We start from the raw sequence: 17699 nt of genomic DNA, 5'->3' as shown, positions 1-17699 counted from the left end.
CCAGGTACTTTGTTGGTAATTTTAATGAATTTTTCGTCACACAAGATTTTCATTCGACCTCTCCACGATCAGTGAAACAGATGCCAGAGATTGCAGTAGTAGGGAGAACTCTGCCAGAATGGAGCATTGCGGCTGTACACGTCAGTAGGCAGCGCCGGCATCCTCTGGAAGAGAGACTGCCCAACATACAGCTTTTGCCTGCCGGCGATAGACTCGTCGATGGCGGTGTCCATGGCAGCCACGGCCAGCGCCACGGCGGTTCGACAGGCGGCTGACGGCGGCTCGGCACCAGCAGCGCCAGCGCCGGCCAAATTGAGTGGAAGCGCCGCGCCTGCTAATTGGATTGGTCGCCGCACTAACGCGCCGGCTATAGAGCGAGGGGGAGGGGCTCGGTCGGGGGAGGGTTGAGAATTTGGGTGGAGCGGGGAGGGCGGTGGTGGTATGAGGGCGAGCCGAGATTGCTAGCTGGCCCTGCGCGTCTATTAAGCGCAACCCGGTCCTGCAGTACCGCAGCAACGGTACACAGCAGTCCAGACACGTGATTAATTCCATTTCGGTGATACCGACGCTTTACACGATGTACGCTGTGAGCTATTTTTGCGGTCACGGACATCATGTTTAATGTCGATCTGATTGATCCGCCAAAATGTGCTGTGTGTGTGTGAGAGAGAGACAGAGAGACGCAGAGAGAGAGAGAGAGAGAGAGAGAGAGAGAGAGAGAGAGTGAGACAGACAGAGAGACGCAGACAGAAAGAGAGATACAGATAGAGAAAGAGAGAACAGGCATATAAGTAGCTACAGCAGGAAACAGGTTCGAAACCAGTAGTCAATTTGAATTATTCCATTTTGGGGTGTCACAGCCGTGTCGATAATATATTGCCAGTGTCCTGAGTCTTTCGCGGCGGCATGTCTGAATAAAATCTTCTGGGTTTTCAAGCCGCATCCATCCCAATACTCGAACTTTCGATGGCTATCTCCGACATCGTCGTCAGGAATAAAAACCACTGACTGCCGGGTCTGGCACGGTTTTCCGCTTATAAAGGTACGATTTTACTGATAAGATAAGGAATCAGGATCCCGGCGGAGGTTGGAGTCCTCCCTCGGGCACGGGTGTATGTGCTTGTCCTTAGGATAATTTAGGTTAAGTAGTGTGTAAGCTTAGGGACTGATGACCTTAGCAGTTAAGTCCTATAAGATTTCACACCCATTTGAACATTTTTGAAGGAATCAGGATGGTCTCCGCAAAATCGGCGAGAAAAGGAATATGTGGAAAATATTAACAAGAAGAAGGGACAGAATCTGTTATGTCATCTTAGAATAACTCCCATGGTACTATATAGGATGAAAACTGTTGAGTAAGATAGAGATCGGAATACATCCAACAAATAATGGAGAACTTAGACTGCTAATGTTAATCTGAGATGAAGCCGTTCGCACCGGAGAGGAATTCGTAGCGAGTCGCATCAAACCAGTCAGACGATTGATGACCCAAAGACAGGCACGATTGCAACATCTTGTACCATTCGGAGAAGTCCGAAGAGGATTCCCGGCAGGGTCAGGGATTTTCTCTGCCTCGTGATGACTGGGTGTTGTGTGATGTCCTTAGCTTAGTTAGGTTTAAGTAGTTCTAAGTTCTAGGGGACTGATGACCATAGCTGTTAAGTCACATAGAGCCAAGTCCGAAGAGGCGCATGCGCCGAAGGTGAGTTGCAGCTCCTAGCGGCTCTAGCCCGCCAAGGAACCGAATGACTGCAAGTGGGGAAAGAGGCCACGTTTGTACGTCTGACGATTATGGCGGGGATAGCCATCGAAAGTGTGAGATTTTTACTCGAACTGACGCGACTTGGAAACCGGGAAGATTTTATTCAATATACTGGCTTTTTATTGCTCCTGTAGTATTAAATTTATCGTGATACGTTTCGGCTGGAACTCCCATTTTCAAGAACAATTTCCTATTACGTTTTCAAGTGCATCTCTGAAAATCTTTTAACAGGAGTACAACAAGTAACAAAGTGAGACAATAAGCCCAACACATGATAGAAACATGAAGCTCTTTCGACATTGGATTGCTCAAATTAAACAGTGAAACGTTTCCATGAAGATACAAGAAAAATTGCCATTTTTAAACACGGCAAGAATTGCATCTCATACTGTAAAAACATTAACAAATATAAAAAAAATGGCTCTGAACGCTATGCGACTTAACTTCTGAGGTCATCAGTCGCCTAGAACTTAGACGTAATTAAACGTAACTAACCTAAGGACATCACACACATCCATGCCCGAGGCCGAATTCGAACCTGCGACCGTAGCGGTCGCTCGGCTCCAGACTGTAGCGCCTAGAACCGCACAGCCACTCCGGCCGGCCAAATATAAAAAAGAAACACAATTACCGGAAGAGGAGGGCGTATGCAGATTGACGGTTACAGCCGGTTTCTGCAATGCCATTTGTCAATAAAAAATCAGTAATAAGTGCAGGAGGTACGTTTCAAACGCTGTTTGCTTATCCATGAGGACCTTTCTATATCATCATTCCATATTCTCAAATTTTATTTCGTTTCCACGTGGCTTGTTTGCCTATTCTTCATCCGCTGCTTTTTTCATACGGTTATTTTTCCCATGCCATCCTTCGTTAGTGTCCTTCTCTGTTTCATTCCCTACCAAATATCCAGTTAATCTTTGCTGATAGACATCTGCTGCAGTCGCTACTAGAAACACATCAAGGTAGACAACGCTGCGCAGCTACTAGAGACGCTGTAAAATCCGTTACAAGAGGAGCGCATAAATACAGTACGGAAAAATTAGTGAGTGATGTGGAACACGATGTATACGAGAGACCAGACTTGGCTTATAAGTAATTAAATAAGTTGGATAAACCAAAAAGACGGAACGCACGAATGTAAGTGATAACACACGACGAATGTATTGATCCTTATGAAAGTATTTGCTTCAAACCTGTGGCAGACATTTTTAATAATCCTGAAAATATAACTGTAGAATTAATGAAAAATATTTACTTACTTACTTTAGGAGTGTTAGAGGCGGCAATAAAATAACAGAACAATGAAAAGATCATAAGTACCAGAGAACACAAACATAGAGCTGATAAAGAATGTAGGATATTTATTCAAATTCCTCCTTTTCATCTATTAAGTACCTACTGGCTTACAATGAAGTTAGTTAACGCAAGATGTCTCTCCTATATTAAAGAAAGGAGAAAGAAATAAACCCACAAACTACAGAGGTATAAATATATTAAATTCATTCTACAAACCACCCGCTGGAATATTAAATAACCAATCAAAGCCAATAGCAGACACACAGTTGCAAGAAGAACAGAAAGGTTTTCAAAATGAGAGACGTTGTATTGACAATGCATTTACTGAGAAACAGATAGTAGAGAAAAGAACGGAATATAATTTTCCAACCTACATTGCATTTGTGGATTTAGAGAAGGTAAACAGGCACGAATTATGGAATGTAATGGTTAAACAGAGCTAGTCTCAACGCATAATAATAGATATAAAGAGTCAATATAATGGCATTTGCTTCAGGCTCAATTTATCTAATTACTGTGGGGGAAACACAGTTATCAATTAGGGAGTAAGATAAGAGTGTGTATTATCACCCACGCTTTTTATCATTTGTATGGACGACACATTGCGTATTCGGAAGGATCAAGCACCATCTAGAATTTAGTTGGGATGGACCTTTATAAATGTGCTAGCATATGCTGATGACTTAATGATTACGCAAAACACTGAAGATGATCTTGAAAGAGTTATTTACTTACCAAATAAGATTTGTTAAGAACATAGTCTTAAATTTTCTATCTAAAAATCACTAACCGTTCCATTCCTGCTCACACGCCTAATAAGAGCAAATATTATTTTGGATGACAAAAATTTTAGAACCGGTTCAACGTTTTAATTATTCTGGCTCTGATATCTCGTATAATTACGGTAGAGATATAAACAAGAAATTAAGAAGACACCAGACAACGTGTGGAACTATTCGAAGAACACTGAAAACAGCGTCGAAAGGAACAGCTGAAGTTACACCAGCTGTTGGCAGTGACGGTTATTTCACATGGCAGTGAAACGTGAACAACAGAATGACCACAGCCATATACAAGCCACCAGAATTGAGATTCCTAAGGCATTAAAAGGTCACACTCGCCTTTGTAAAATATGAAATCAGAATATGTGGAATCAGTTGCAAATATTTGCAATACGGGATAAAATGGACGAATATAGAAGCAAGAGGGATAATCATTTAGAAAAAATGGACAACACAAGATTCCAGAAGTGGCACTGTCATATAGACCAAGCGGCTGAAGAAACCCAGCAAGACTGAGGCAAAGATGAAATGAGGTCGGAACAGATCGAAGTGTCTAATCCCTGAAAGGATGATAAACACACGAAGCAGTCACCCGCCCCTTCGTTCAGAGTACGTCTGTTATGGTATAATCAAATGTCATAGAACTAGCATGAGTAGTTCAAAACAGCAGAAAATATGCAAAAGTATTAAATGTGGAAAAATTTAAAAATTTCAAATTTACGTAACTGCAGACGGTAAGCATCATGGACTAATGTTGGCGCATTATTATATACCATTGATACAAAACTAGATGTCTAGTTACAATCTCTAAATCGACTACTGCCTGTTTGCTGCATGATCAGCTTTCTTTGGCACAATATTGGTGAGCAAAATAAATGACCATATTTGAGATAATGTGAATGTCATCCATGTGGGAAATAAGACAGTACCTTATGTCGTGAGATCAACAATATTTCCTTGCCTGTGGTGGCCACCTAAAAAGCTGAACAGTCCTTGCTACTCTACTCTACTACAATTTTATTTATCAGACTGCTGAACGTGTATGGTGCTTCAAAACTGTGAGTCAGCGATATCTTCCCAGAAACTGTTGAAAAGTCGAGAATATTCAATCTATAACGGTTTAATAACGTTCTATCGGCGAGAATATTTTATATTGAAACTGTATTTGGATGATCACTTCAAACTTGCCTCAGTCCCTATTACTTCCATTGCAGAGTGAAAATCTCATTCTGGTAACATCCCCCAGGCTGTGGCTAAGCCATGTCTCCGCAGTATCCTCTCTTTCAGGCGTGCTAATTCTGCAAGGTTCGCAGGAGAGCTTCTGTAAAGTTTGGAAGGTAGGAGACGAGATACTGGCAGAAGTAAAGCTGTGAGCACCGGGCGTGAGTCGTGCTTCAGTAGCTCAGATGGTAGAGCACTTGCCCGCGAAAGGCAAAGGTCCCGAGTTCGAGTCTCGGTCGGGCACACAGTTTTAATCTGCCAGGAAGTTTCATATCAGCGCACACTCCGCCGCAGAGTGAAAATCTCATTCTGGTGTTTATATAAGACGTTTTAGTTGGAGTACTATGTTTTTGGTAACAAAAAAATGCCTCTATAAGATGTTTTCATCCAAGATATCTTCGAAGCAGTCCATAGCGACAACAAGGCAGCATGTGAGCGCGAGCTTGTGGCTTCTCACCAGAGGCCTTATGTGGCCAATGCCTACTTGCCAAAGGGCATACCCAGTTAGCCTATCATTGATGCCGAGGCCGCCGACCACTAAGTCCTCCGCCTCAGAACCGATGTCGACATTGTAGAATACTAAATTACACTATGTGACGAAAAGTGTCCGGTCATGGTGCCGAAACCGCCGACCGCTAAGTTCTCCACTAAGTTCTCCACCTCAGAACCGATGTCGACATTGTAGAATACTAAATTACACTATGTGATCAAAAGTATCCGGACACCTAGCTGAAAATGGCTGACAAGTTCGTGGCGCCCTCCATCGGGAATGCTGGAATTCAATATCGTTTTGACCCATCCTTAGTCTTGATGACAGCTTCCACTCTCGCAGGTATACGTTCAATCAGGTGGTGGAACGTTTCTTGGGGAATGGCAGCCCATTCTTCACGGAGTGCATCGGTGAGGCCTGGCACGAAGTCGGCGCTCCAAACCATCCTAAAAATGTTCTATAGGATTCAGGTCAGGACTCTGTACAAGCCAGTCCATTACAAAGGTGTGATTGTCGTGTAACCACTCCGACACAGGCCGTGCGTTATGAACACGTGCTCAATCGTGTTGAAAGATGCATACGTCATCCCCGAATTGCTCGTCAACAGTGGAAAGCAAGAAGTTGCTTAAAAAATCAACGTCCTGTGGTAGTTCAACGCAAAACAACAAGGGGTGCAAGCCCCCTCCATGAAAAACACGACCACACCATAACACCGCCGCCTCCGAATTTTACTTTTGGCACAACACATGCTGACAGATGACGTTCACCACGCATTCGCCAAACCCACACCCTGCCATCGGATCGCCACATTGTGTACCGTGATTCTTCGCTTCGCGCAACGTTTTTCCACTGTTCAATCGTCCAATTTTTACGCTCCTGACACCAAGCGAGGCATCGTTTGCCACTTACCGGAGTGATGTGTGGCTAATGAGCAGCCGCTCGACCATGAAATCCAATTTTTCTTACCTCCAACCCAACTGTCATAGTTCTTGCAGTTGGTCCTCATGCAATTTGGAATTCCTGTATGATGGTGTGGATACATGTCTGCCTATTAAACATCACGACCCTCTTCAACAGTCGGCGGTCTCTGTCAGTCAACAGGCGAAGTCAGCCTGTACGCTTTCGTGCTGTTCGTGTCCCTTCACGTTTCCACTTCACTATAACATGTGAAACGGTGGACCTAGGAATGTTTAGGAGTGTGGGAATCTCGCGTACAGACGTATGTCACAAGTGACACCCAATCGCCTGACCACGTTCGAAGTCCGTGAGTTCCGTGGAACGCCCCATTCTGCTCTCTCACGATGTCTAATGTCTAATTAGGTCGCTGATATAGAGTACCTGGCAGTGGGTGGCAGCACAATCCACCCAATATGAATACATATGTTTGTGAGGGTTTCCGGATAATTTTGATCACATAGTGTTGTACATTTCTCCCACAGATTAATGTCAGTAGCAGAGACCTGTTCATCTGCACATCTTACAGGCGACCATTCTTGAAAAAGTGTGGACTTTTGCCTTTATCCGTGAGTGGAATATTTCATTGGCTTAATGAATGAAATTATGTGTGTGAGAGAGAAAGATGTTTCCCAAAATCTATCTAGACTGGAAGCAATATCACACCTCATTCTGCTCCCTTACTGAGCGATTTCAACTGATTTTCATATCAGTGCTCACACCATTTTCTTACACACTCTTTTAAACCATACAGCAATCGACCCACACTCATTTATTTTACGATGATTCCTGATCCTAACAACCAATGGCATCGTAGACAAAAAGTACTACTGACCAATGTCCCGGTTGGAGACCTCGTTCACTTGATATGTGCGATAAGCAATAATATCTCTACTATTAAAAGCTTCAAGACCTGCAACAGCCTTTACTGTATCTCCAGGATATTGCACAACTGCATCAGGTACGCAACCATTGCCATGTTGCGGTATATCATTCTGGGTAAGTGCAAAATTCAGAACACACCCGCAAAACACCGACGGGCCTTGCTGAACAACTTGCGCTCCCACCTTATTACTACACCATCCTGCGTGTTTTCACATAAACATTGGCTCATTACAGTACATTTGTCACTTGTCACTGTCTTTGTTTCGTTGGATTCACGAACATCGGCTGCAGATGAAATCTCTTTCGTGTTCTTTGACACTTCGCTATATTATGTAACATTTCGAAATAATTTATCACTTGTTGCTTTAGCCTTCTTATGCTAAATTTTACACAGTTCAGCATGTGCTTCACAGCACAGTTTCCGTTTTGATTAACTCTTTCGTCACTGTGTATTTGATTTGTTGATGACTTCCTAACGTAATCTTTGCAAGCTTTTTCCACACCTCATATCCTTACGTGTGCCTTACCTGTGATATACGACCTGTACAATACTCTTGAGTCATGAGTGGAGAGCTGTCATGAAAATATGTGCCACCATAACCTAATCTATGATTAGACAGAGAGTTCTTTCAGTGTGTATATTCAGGACTTACACTGCCTATCATTTTCGTGGTACCATTGAGGTTGACTCATGCGTTTCATGAGTCTCCTAGCAATAGGTCAAATGCGGTGGTCTCACTTATATGTTTTCAAATTCCATAAGCCTGATTCACTTGGGTTCTTAGGACTTTTGGGTTGATGTCCTTACAGTGAAGGTAAGTGAAATGTGTATGAACCACTGAATACACTACCAACATAGCTGTTCTCGTAGTAGCACCAGACTGCCGGGTCAGTCTTGTTTTCTGCTAGATGCCTCATCGTCAAATCACCTATGGACAGCAGATTGGAGCAGTATGAAATGTAAGTAACGGGTGAAGTATATAGTAGGGGAGGCTAAATTTCCTGGCTGAGTACAGTTCAGCTGCAAGTGGAGCAACGAATACAATCTTTCATACAACGCTATAATGTATTATCCTTATCAATTCAGCTTGACAAAGAAGTCAAATAAATTTGAAGAACCTGTTGAAGGATACTATCCTATTTGGTAGCCCATACCAAAGTATAAGATCGGTGCTTAAAGATGGATCAGTAGCAGTAGAGTGAAGATGATGTTGCGAGCTCCTATTAACATCTCCATTTCCAGTGCTCGACGTAAAATGAGCAATAGCTCTACAGCCACCACCATATAAGGGGTGAACAAAATAAATAAATATCATGTACCCTAACAAAGGCAATACAACATAAATCGTCTGTTCCCGCTGTGGATGAAGTAAGTTGTGTTGCCTATCTTCAGGCGAGTAAAATATTTTGTGGTTCATTCTTATTTTACCCACCCTGTAACTCGCACAGAATTCGAGAGAATAAATGTTGATAGGAGGAATATGAACGAAATAACCTATCCCTCCCTCCATACATTCGTTTGATGAAGATATGGAAGAGCTAGTTTTAGTGCAAAATACCTTTTATACCTGTAGTAGGTACCGGAATACATTTGTAGATGTATGCAAGATGCCAAATACGACATTAAAATAACATTTCCCATCACTGTGAAAATAGCAATGGTCAGTGACTGGCACTGTGACTCACTTGAAAATTCAATTTAAATTATTGAACACAATCTAGCTTCTTGACTGATGATATACATCGTCAAGCGAATTTGTACCACTTCAATAAAAATGGATCTCTGTATCTCTTTAAGATAACTCGCACGCTTTTTCTTCATTTGGATCTGCTTGCAGGGCCGTACGCTGTCAAACCATGTATGCCCACAATGGTAATTTCAGAAAATGTGATCATTCCTTCTGTGAATAATTACACTCTCGGTCCCATATAACTCTATGAACTCGCCTTGAATAATTTCGGTTCATGTATGCCATCTACTTGTAACCTGCAATGAAAAATAGTGATATTACTATGAAGATAACATTTCATTTGTGTAACAGATAAAGTTCGACGAAATTGACGAGCAAGGTACCAGTATTATAACAGGATATATCGTCTGTATCCAGTCATCGGCACCTTAACCTGGGTTGTGAAACTGATTTCGTGAACCTTTACACACGGAGAACCAGATCTCCACCGCCAGTATTACCGCAGTTGTTCAGGGACCCATGGCCTGCGGTGACTCTTCACTGAGCGAGAATTGTATTACGACATTTCTTATTTGCTACGCCATTTACAATTTATGTGGAAATGCCATCACAAGAGTGAACAAGCCCGTAATCAGCAATCGCCAAAACGTACGATGAAAAACACAATTCACGGATGCAAAAGTACTGTGATCTAGTTGATCTCATGGAAGGAATAAATCAGAGTGGCGTGTTTGATTAGCTATTTCTTTGCATTCAGTGAACCTGTAGAGGAATATATAGACCATTTTAGGAGCAGTAAACCCATCCATACTGCTGTATATTACTGTTCACGTACAACAAACTTTACTGGAAAGAAGCAAACCCGAAACAGAGCCACGCAGTACTGAATGCAGACTGTCGTCGGTGAGTAAAATGTACATTACTGTTGCCAACAGCTAGTACTTTGAGGGAATAGAAACATTTTGTTTCGAAACAACCCACGCTGAAAATTGGACTGTTGTGTCACTATTTTTTCTCAATACAGACGGAAGGGTAACTCTGAGTTTGAAATGAAACGAAGTGTAATGAATCTGTAATAAGGAAACGAAGAGATCAAAGAAATTACGAAAAAAATTAGTGAAGCCTTGAAGATTGTTCGACAGAGAGTAGAAAACATGAAAATCTGAGGGTGAAAGATCAGGTGAATAAGGTGGGTGTGAAATGACTTCCCAATCGAGCTCCTGTATCGTATTTTTTGTTAGTCTAATAAAATGCGGGCGGGCGTTTTTGTGGAACAGCATCACTTTACGAAGTCTTCTTGGTCGTTGTTCTTGCACTGTCTCTGCAAGACGTCTCAGTTGTTGACGCTAAAAATCAGGAGTGATGGTTACACCTCGGGGGCAAATAACTCGTAGTACTCCACGCCGTCGCTCTTCCATCAGATACATAACTTTATGTTTTACAAATACGGAGAAGTCTTCGTATGGGGAGTTGCTCCTTTGTTTTGGCTTAACCATTCCTTTCTTTGGCTTATGATAGCATAAAGACACTCTTTCTCGTCACCGGTAACGATATATGACAGGAAAAGTCAATGATCTTCAGGAACTAGTTGATGAAGAGCAAGCAGAGATGCACTTATGGCCACCCCCTGATTTTTGTGATTTTGGTTTACAGCATGCGGTACCCACACCCCCAATTTTTTAACCTTCCTCACTTCATCCATATCTTTCACTATCGCGGAATGGTCAAAGTTCGTCACATTTCCCAGTTCTGCAGTTTACTGAGGTGGATCATGGTGGATTAATGAGTTTAAACGATCTCCATCAAACCCAGAAGGAGTGTGGAGAGTCACTAATGTCAAAACGACCCTTCTTAGAACAAGAAAACCATTTTCTTGCCGTACTCTGTCCAATGGCATTATTCTCATGCACGGTGTATATGTTTCTGGCTTCCTCCGCTGCGGCCAACCTCTGGTGAATTAAAACAGTAGAAAATGTCGAAAATGTTCCGACCTCTTCACTTGGTTATCGATTTTCTAACGTTCATAGCTCCACTCACTCTCTGCAAATGACAAAATGACGATGTGTAAACTTAAAAAGCAACAGCGAACTACAAATACTGGCCACTGAAATTGCTGCACCAAGAAGATATGCAGATGATAAACGGGTATTCATTGGACAAATACATTATACTAGAACTGACATGTGATTACATTTTCACGCAATTTGGGTACATAGATCCTGAGAAATCAGTACCCAGAACAACTACCTCTGGCCATAATAACGGCCTTGATACGCCTGGGCATTGAGTCAAACAGAGCTTGGATGGCGTCTACAGGTACAGCTGGCCATGCAGCTTCTTCAACACGCTACCACAGTTCATCAAGAGTAGTGACTGGCGTATTGTGACGAGCCAGTTGCTCGGCCACCATTGCCAGATGTTCTCAATTGGTGAGAGATCTGGAGAATGTGCTGGCCAGGGCAGCCGTCGAACATTTTCTGTATCCAGAAAGGCCTGTACAGGACTTGCAACATGAGGTCGTGCATTATCCTGCTGAAATGCAGGGTTTCGCAGGGATCGAATGAACGGTAGAGCCACGGGTCGTAACACATCTAAAATGGTTCAGATGGTTCAAATGGCTCTGAGCACTACGGGACTTAACATCTCTGGTCATCAGTCCCCTAGAACGTAGAACTACTTAAACCTAACTAACCTAAGGACATCATACACATCCATTCCCCAGGCAGGATTCGAACCTGCGACCGTAGCGGTCGCGCGGTTCCAGCCTGAAGCGCATAGAACCGCTCGGCCACACCAGCCGGCTCATCTGAAACGAAACGTCCACTGTTCAAAGTGCCGTTAGTGCGAACAAGAGGTGAACGAGACGTGTAACCAATGGCACTTGTAACGCCGGAAATGCATATCCTCCTATTTCCATCTATTGTACTATTATTTTTTTCCTTGTTTTGTTACCTCAAGATATGACATTTCTGTCTCTTTATATATTGTAATAGCTTTACTGTTTGGATATATATATATATTTATGCATTTATGTCGATGTATAATTGGTTTGTTTCGTAAATATTATTTGTATTTTTACGCTGGGTCTTGCCTAGGGAAAACTGCTATCGAACGATTACGTCGATAGGTCGTGTGAAGAATCAAAGTGTGTAGGATCTTTGGTAGTGTTAACTCTGCCGCGTGGAGCGCGGGCTGGGCAGTTGGAGTCTGGCGGGAGTAGCGAGTGGAGCAGGTGTGTTGTGTGACGCTCCCGCGAGTTGCCGCGCTTTCGGGGTTTGGCAGCATGTAATTGTGCTCGACTCGCGATGATAGTTTCTGACATGGTGTCGCGGACGGGAAGCATTAGCTGGCGCACATCAAGAGCCCGTTTCGCCTGGTGACCGTGTCGAGAAGAAGGCGCGCCAACATCCAGCTTCTGCAGCAGCGACGGCCGACAATGAGTGACTGTCGCCACCTCCTCGATCGACGGCTTCAAACCTTCAATCAACCAACAAGGAAGACTAAAAGCACGTAAAGTTTCAGAACTGTATGGCAGACCTCAGCTTTTCAAATTGTTCCATTTGCCTCGCAAAATTACAGCAACTTAGCATGAACCTTTGTTGCTCATTGTCCCAATTGCATTGCCAAGCAGGGTCCCTTCCTTTTCCGAAATGAACCCGAGTGTCGTTGAAATTCAAACGCCAGCATAATTCCATTTCACTGCTTTAATTTCAAAGTTCAATTCAAGCATTAGCTGGCTACAATAGTTAGATTACACAAGCACAAATTAAGAGTGCGAGTTTTGTTACCGTATTTTAGCTTACCTGTGACTGCAGCTCAGCTTGGTACGTACTAAATTTTACTATTGTTAATAGTTCAGAATCATTTAATTCAAGTTCAAAGTTAAATCTCTTGTTTCTAAATTGCGTAGAGTCAAGTTGCTTTTGAAATGATTGTTGAGGTAGTCCAAGACTAACCGTATTTTACTGGATTTCGATGTGCTTCAGAAAGAAAGCTCACTATTAACTTCAGTCACTAAATTAACTTTCGATTTTCCGGTTTTATTAATTCTTTTGCTAAATTAAGTCAGAGTGTAGCGAAATTTATTACTTCTGACAAACTTTCAGTTTTCACACTACACGTGTCAACCTTCAGTTGCCACGCTTCTAGTGTTAATTATATGTGTAATAACCTTTCTTTTTCAGTTACTATAGTAATTGTCCTTAGGACTGGCGACCGTGATTTCCCCCAAATCTCAAATATCTAATTACCGCTAGTTAATTGTTAACGTAACGGCCGCACATTTACTTTCTTTATTATCTTTACCCCTTTTCAAAATTAATTTCCACCAGTTTCATTTGCATTTTTCCTTTCATTTAGATGTAACCCTTTCCTTCCTCTTTACCGACAGATTAACTTCGGTGACGATTGCTTTTCCCAAATTTCCATTAGGTACACGCGGTTTAATTTTTCACTGTCATTAAGGTCGATAAGTGAGGGGGAGGTTACACGTGGCGACCTGGTGACAGGACAATCTTCAATTTTGAGGTTGTTCTGGACACGAAGTTTGCATTGTGCAATTATCGTAACAAAGTACTGGTTACGTACAGGCCGTTACGTCAGCGAGAATAAGTAGTGGGAGTAATCCTAATTACATTTGAGATTTGTCATTTATATTGAAAATTATTAAAATGAGTGAAGGCAACAATTACCAAAATTTGGTAGACTTGGATACGGAACAATCGGTCGAACAGTGGGAAACGCGCACGGCGGTTCCCATTGTTCAGGGGCAGGCGGCTAGCATGAAAGACGCGACCGCCGAAACGCAACAAAGAGCAGAAATGGAATTCCAAACTTTAGAAAATGTTTCGGAATCGGAAGCGAAAATCAAATCTGTACCCCTCGATGACGAATACGGGGGGACAATTAAAGAGGAAGCCGCTACGGAAGTAAAACCGGTAGTTTCCGGGAATTTAACTGATTTATTGAACGTTTTGATTAACGAAATCAAGAGTCAATCGGTCAAGCAAGAAGCTCAGTCTGAAAAATTTGAACGGATGCTAGACAATCAGAACAAAGCTATTAACGTTGTTAACAACAATGTTGGAGTTGTTAACACAAAAGTTGATAAAATCAAAGAAGATATTGTTGTAATTAATACCGAAATCGGTAATCTTAAACAGGAAATGATAGGCGTTCAGGCGGAAATTGCGAGCATCAATACTCGTTTTAATTCTGAAATTAGCAGAATCGAGAAAAGTGTAGGAGAATCAGTTGCTCCGATCATCGAGAATAAGGTGACGGAACAAATTCAATTAGTGAAAAAAGAGGATCAAAAGAAGGTGGAAACTTTAAAGGCTTTAGTATCCGAAGTAGATACCAAAGTGACGAAGCAGGCTAATACCTGCGAAGAGAAAAAGAGGGAAGTGGAAACGCTTGCGACAACCACTTGCCAAGTGATTACGAGGGTGTCTGAATTAGAAAGGAAACTTGACGAAAAACAGAGCTATGTGCCAATCTGTGCACATAGTTCGGAATTGTTGACGAAAGAGGAGCGGTTCGACCCCTTGAAAAAAGGCGGTATACACGCGACGGATTTCATTAAGAATTGTGAAAGAGTTTTACCCAGATCATGGACTAATGAGAGAAAAATTAATGCGGTTATTGATGTGCTGGCTGGTGATGCCAAGCGTTGGGGCTTAAACCTCAACATTACGAACCTGACTTTTGACGAATTTAAAAATTTGTTTCTGGCTGAATACTGGTCAGAGCAAAAACAGCAAAGTGTCTGGCGCGAATTTGTCGTATCGAGGCCTTTCGATGCGAATTCGCGCGGTTCGATGAGGGAGTTTTGTGAGGGCTGGATCCGCAAGTTGGAATATTTGCGTGACCGCCGCTCGGAATCCGAAATAGTCTGGGAACTCTACAAGAAGCTTCCAGATGATACAAAACGCTATGTAGGAAGCAATCACAGGACAATCAATGATTTCCTGGGAAGAGTTGAGGACGAGGACTATTGGCGCAATAATCGCGACAGTGGTAGAGGTCGTGGTAACAACAACGGGTACCACAGCAACCATAACAACGATAACCACGGGAATAATGCATACCGCAGCAATAACAATAATGGTTCGGACCGTAATAACAATCGCTACAATGCAAATAATAACAGGAATGACAGAAACCAGTATCATACTAACGTGATACGGGCTTCACAGAATAGTAATAACGCCAGAGGGTGTGATGAACCGCCTCAGCAGCATCCGGGGAGCGTATCTGCTGGGACGAGACAGGGAAACCATTAGCCGCGCCGGTGAGGGGCCGAGCGGGCGTGGAGAAATTTTGGCGGCCCAATAACAGGAGAAAACCCAGGTATCGTCATTATGAAAATTCCGTGTGGAATAATCAACGGCGGGAGAGTGTGCCAGTGTTAAGAGAAAAGAGTGCGCCCACAAGTAGTAGATCAGCTGTATACACGGCAGTAGAAAGTACATTCACTGTCAGTGAGAACAATTTAAGTAGTGTTCCGGAAATCGATCATAAAGTGGCAGCTGTAATACCCGCAGCGGAACTGGAGATTGAGTTTAAGAATGATTCGCAATTGTTGAGAGAGGATCAGATGTCGGATAACACGTCCGTCATCGAGCGAGGGGATGCAGAGAGGGATGAGGTCTGGTTAAGGCAGTTCGGTCGCTTATACGACGAACTAAGAGATTATAGGGGTCTGTATGGGAGAAGCGTTTATGGGGAGCGCGTGAAGGATTTTCCGCGTCTCGTCCCGCAGGAAGATAGTGTTTGTGAAATGATAGAAAGTTCTGGCCCTAATCGGCAGACTTTACTAGAAATAGTTGATGTTAAGGGGGAGCACGAGCAAGATTCGTCGTGTTTCGTCCCGCAGGAGTTAGATGTTGAAGTAGTAACGGAAAGTTCTGGCCCTAACCGGCAGACTTTACCGAAAGTTATAGTGGTAGAAGTAGCCGACCCATCCGACGCAAACCTCCAGTTTAAACATTGCGAGAGTATTAAGGAGAAAGATTACGAAAATTTTAGTGATAGCCGGACACGATTGGTAGAAAACCACGTAGATTACAGTGTGTATGAGGTTAGAGCTGACATTATACAGTCAGACGATAGCAGTGTGGGTTGCGCAGATCCAGAGGAAGTAATTTCAGATGCTACTGGGCACATTCCTCCAGGTAGATTGGCAGATGAGATCAATCTGACCAAAGTGGAATCAACGAAGGTGACAATTAGTGAATTGATAGCAAAGCAACACTCACTAGTTGACGAGTTACAGGAAAAGGTTTCGGTATTGGAGGCGAAGCTAGAGACTAAGCCTCAGGACAAACGTGTTGAAATTAAAACTGTATGTGAACAGAGACTGAAAAAGCCGCCAGATAAACCGGATTTAGGATCAAAGCCGGATGGTTTTTTCTGGAATGACCTGGATATAGACGAGGATTTACTGTGGGAAAATAAAGAAACAGTCGAGGACAAGTGTAGACAGATAGTAGTGTCTGTTAATATGCACGACCTACAACTAAACGTGTTGATTGACACCGGTGCAGAATTGAGTGCTGTATCTGGGAAAATATTTGAGTTACTGAAAGACAGACCTGGCATCGTAGTTATGCCAGTAACAGGAGTGAAAATTATCGGTGCTACTGGGAAGGCCAGTAAACCGGTCACAGAACAGATTTTTGTCAACTTCGAGATATGTGGGGCACGATTTGAACAAGAGTTTGTCGTCGTGCCAAACTTAACTACGGAAGTAATTATCGGGTTAGATTGGCTATTAAAGTACCGTGCAGTGATTAACTGCGAAAGCAAAACTTTGACATGTACGTCACAAGATAAAACAATAGTAGTTAGTTTTGACGAGGCAGGGGACGGTGTGCATAGGCAATACCAGCCTATACACATTGTTAACTGGCCGGATGCTATTGACGTAGGTATGAATTTGAACTGCAGTAACATGAGGAATTTCGGCATTGGAAAAAGTGTAGAAAGTGAATTGGAAGAGATAATCAAATTCCCTCCACGGATTAATATTAGTATTGGTGTGAAAAAAGATCGTTTGCGAGAAGTAATGAAGCTAAAAGCCGATGCTCGCATACGTCGTCATGACGCTAAAGCGCGTCTTGCTAAGTTTGCAATCGGAGACTTAGTACCTGTAAAAGCTCATGAGAAATTGAGCGAGTTAGACCATGAAATCTCTAAATTTAAGTTTGTTTATAATGGACCATATAAAGTCATTGGTATACCTCACACAAATGCTTATTGCTTAGAGTATCCAAGCTCTGGAAAGCTATTAGGTACACGAAATATAGTAGATTTGAAATTGTACCAACCTAGGATCGATTAATACCACACAATGGGTAATTTGTACAATATGTAAATATAGAGTGTAAGATTTAAGGTTTGCTAGATTGCCATGCTTTTGACTGACCAAGAGGACATTAAAGAAGTTGTAATTAATAAGTAATTAATTTTGACTAAATGATTTAAGAGAGAGTGATTATTTATCAATTGAAAAATCCAAGCTGCTAATTTAAGTTTTCAGCTGAGTCACAGTAGATTAAGCAATGTAAATATGATTTTGTAACTAGCTGTAAGATTTCCTGAATATGTGTTTTACT

At 42.4% G+C, this 17699-nt stretch overlaps 1 protein-coding gene across 1 annotated transcript in view; it reads left to right on the top strand.

Annotated features, from left to right (window-relative positions):
* Positions 1 to 17699, top strand: part of LOC126416907 (protein O-mannosyl-transferase TMTC2-like) — a 297814-nt gene that overhangs the window by 192262 nt on the left and 87853 nt on the right. The gene's annotated exons all lie outside the window — the stretch shown is intronic.

The sequence above is a fragment of the Schistocerca serialis genome, chromosome 8 (assembly GCF_023864345.2).
Source record: "Schistocerca serialis cubense isolate TAMUIC-IGC-003099 chromosome 8, iqSchSeri2.2, whole genome shotgun sequence".
NCBI lineage: Eukaryota > Metazoa > Arthropoda > Insecta > Orthoptera > Acrididae > Schistocerca > Schistocerca serialis.
Note: the sequence above shows the minus strand (reverse complement) of the source record. Positions and strands in the feature narration are given on the sequence as shown.